The sequence below is a fragment of the Pollachius pollachius genome, assembly GCF_949987615.1.
Source record: "Pollachius pollachius genome assembly, chromosome: 2".
Taxonomy (NCBI): Eukaryota; Metazoa; Chordata; class Actinopteri; order Gadiformes; family Gadidae; genus Pollachius; species Pollachius pollachius.
The window spans coordinates 29,722,694-29,726,476 of record NC_136935.1 but is presented as its reverse complement, the minus strand read 5'-3'; the positions used below and the strand labels follow the sequence as shown (position 1 = coordinate 29,726,476).

General features: G+C 35.1%; 1 long non-coding RNA gene across 1 annotated transcript; it reads right to left on the bottom strand.

Moving 5' to 3' along the window:
• Window positions 1-432: 432 nt before the first annotated feature.
• On the bottom strand, window positions 433-3,253 carry LOC307071707. Its single transcript, XR_013811637.1, has 5 exons — window positions 3,205-3,253; window positions 2,580-2,969; window positions 1,894-2,022; window positions 1,707-1,759; window positions 433-1,289 (listed from the first exon to the last, which is right to left on the bottom strand). It is a non-coding gene; the product is annotated as an uncharacterized lncRNA (long non-coding RNA).
• Window positions 3,254-3,783: the final 530 nt, after the last annotated feature.

Below are 3,783 nucleotides of genomic sequence, written 5' to 3'. Positions count from 1 at the left end.
AGGGCCCCAAAGCTTATCTTTGGGGCAACAGCACCCCTCAATTTATGTTCTCTTAAAGGGCTGCTTTTTGCCACTGACTGACTGGTACACATGGCTGACAACATTATGGAAAGGAACCCTACAGAGAGATAAAACATTTTTCTCTACCTTTCATTTCATCCATTCTGTTTGTTATTTTGTCTCGCTCATGGAGATCTCTGACATCTTGATGTTGCTGGGATTTTCCCTATTGTCAATACAACTCAACTCTCGTTCAACCAAATCTTTTAGATAACACTAATCTACAATTTCTGTAGTCCAACACAACCATCTCTCTCCAGCTCTAACTCACAGATCCACTGTTCTCCTTTTGCAATAACTGAACTCTTAATAAGCTAGACTTATCTTTAAATAAGACTTGATTTGACACAATAACAAACAGATCAAGGCGAAAGGTAAAGAAAACCATTTTAATTTTCTACAAAGATCCTCTCCACTATGTTCGAAAATAATCGGGAGTCCCCATTTTTCCAGTTTACCTTCTCGCTCAATACTGGACCATCAAAAATTGTGGTCTGTATTAGTCCCTTAGAACCGAAATGATTGCAATAAAGGGTACAGGTTGAAGAAATCCCATTGTTTTCCTTTAACACTATATTTATAGATTTAATATTATTTGAATGAAGACTTAATTAATGGTTCATTAATGGAGCCTTTTTGTAAAATGTTAAAGGTATTTTTGTTATAATGACGTGTTCTTGGGATATTTAAGAGGCTGCCAGCATCCTACTTGTAAGACAAGGAGTAGAGACTGCCAAGCAAAAATGACAACCTACGCAGAATAGCTTTAGCTAGCTCCAGATCATAACCTGATACAATAGAGTCCTTTGTACATTTCCGTTTACTCCATCTTACTACATAGTAAACAATGAACAACAAACAATATCTAATAATGTAGTGAATAAACATAGCCAAAAACGCATTATTGGATTTATACTATTGACAAACAATATGGAAACAGTATATGATATTTGAAACATACTTCCGAACAAGCTTTACTATATCACATGCATTTTATTGAGACTGAAGCGGAAAATGATATAGTCTTCCTCCTCTAGAAAGCACAAAGCTGAATTCATATTGAAGAAGTAGAGTCCTTGTATTTGTAGTAAAAGACTTGGTCATGGTCACATCCTCTTAGTATTGATGGCTGAATAGGTGCTGAACTCTGAGGGTTGGACTCTCTTCTTTTTAGGTCTCTGAGAACGTAGAGGGATATCTAGTGTAGCGTAAAACAGGCCATCCTCATCCTGAGAGAGACAGATACATCTATTAATATTACTATTACATCATTATCTCTGCAGAACCATTGCATCATCAAAACAATGTACACTTTGCGTTACCATATCATCATCAACATATTAGTTGGTTTCCCGTCTCATATCAAACTATTGAACACTGCTTAAGTGTGTCTCCCTTGTTACACCCTGATGAGGCGACTCTACAGGAAGCAGCTACTCTGAACTCTTAAAGAATCACATGAAGCTCTTTTGAATGTACTTCTCTCACTGCGTCCTATAACACCTGACTATCACTGAACACTGGGTCCATTGTTGTTCATTCAGCCTTCAGTCAACATCTTTGTACAGCGCTCCACTAAACATGTAAATGTAATTCATACATTGGATCTACCATTACATCAGAAATGTATATGAACTATACGTTACCTGGTTCCTGATAGGTGTTATATCCATACTGCTGGATGTTCCCTGAGCAACATCTTAAAGAAACACAGTCAATATTACATCACAAAACCAGCGCAGGGAGACAGTTACTGCTCATACAGAAGACAATATCTAGCATAGGTGTTCTCAAGATACAGAAGATGACAGTTAACAGAGATATATTCGCTACCTTTCCTTCTGCAGTGGAGGTAGACGACCGAGAATGAGAGGAGGAAGAGGAGAAGAGCAGAGGAGGAACTTAGGATGACCAGCAGCCTCCAGCACTGTCCACAGTCTGCACATACATCTAGAGGCTTAACTAAAAGATTAAAAAAATATTATATATATATATATATAAAAATAATCTATATAACTATATTTATTTAGTTATATATGACCACATGCAGCAATAAAAAATATTAAATTGTAAAAGGGTAAAAACTATATATTTTATATATATATATAATATATAGTTTTTACCCTTTTACAATTTAATGTATACTGCATGTTGTCAATATATACTGCATATTGCAAGAAATCACAAAAAAAATTCCAATGTCAGAAAAATAATAAATCAACTAATCAATGATACATATTTAATGAATCAATCATCTCTCTACCCTCTACAATGCACTGATAACAAGTTATACATTAAACAATACATACCAATATCCTGCACTTGTATCTGGAGATAAAAGTGCAGGGTGTGTATAGGACTTTAACGCTAAGGGTAAATCTTTTATCTAGTTAGTGGCACAAATATCTACGATGAGAATATCAACCCATCTTGAGAACATTGATTTTCTTACTTTAATGGAGCATTTTTTGTGCTAACAATTTCTAATGGCTATACACATCTACACAGAGTCAACTTACCAAATGAAATCCTCGTCACATTTCCATATCTGTGGATATATTTTCGAATTATCTTCGAATTGTTTCTATCTATCACAACCGGTTTTGTAGTTCCACAGTAGTAGAGACCAAGGTGAGAATCAGTGATGTTTTTAATCAGTAAGTTGTATGAGTTTGACGAATTATTCCACCTCATATATAAATGGGAGGAATGGCTTCCATTCTCTTCATAATCCATGCCTTTATCTGCGTTATACCCTTTCAGAGTAAATCTTGGCTGATTCGCATGAGAACAGTTCCTGTACCAAACAATAGTTTCACCAGGTGAGAGTTTACATTCACAAGGTACAGTAACGTCTTCTCCTGGACTCACGGTCAGCTCCACTACTGTGTAAGAGGACACAACAGCACCTTGAATTAAAAATATAAAATATAAAATAGTCAGAATGAAGAAATAAGAAGCAACATAGAGACTATCGAATGATGTGTGTTCAAATATATAAGTAATAATATATAGTAATGATATAGTAATCCATCATTAAAAGTTTTTGTTGAACAAGATAATAGGCCTACTGTACAACATATACAATTTGTGTATTATTGAATATTAAATATTAAATGAATATTAAAAATATTAATATTTTACCCCAGACGATGGGTAGAAAGACATACATCCAGCTCATGGTGATGATCTGTTGAGAAGAAGACATTTGAAACATTTTTGTGACGCGCATTTGACTGACAGGCGGAAAGATGAAAACAACTTATGATTGGCTGGCCTTGTGGAAAATGTTGAGGTTATTTCTATCAGCATATCAGGTGAGGTTTGACTGTCAGAACATCGAAAACATTTTCATGGGCTGAGGTGACCTGAATTTCGTTCTGATTCAAGTTTAGATTAGAATAAATGTTCATTGATATAATATTTTCCATACTCCAAAATCGTAGTTATAGCAATGAAACCGAGTAAAACTTTCTTAATAACTTCATATATCCACCAATAATACAGAAATATTCTGTTAGCATTTACTCAATATTATTAAATTTAATTAAATCTTTAATCCAAACAGTTTTACAACGCTGTGTTTTCATATGTTCTTAGCATGGCTGGCACCAGAGGGAATCAAACCCCTACCCTATGGCAATTTGGCAAGCTGTGAAACTAGACTAAATATTATCCTGGCACACCAATCACTGGCTGACCAATTGCAGTAAACCCTGGATC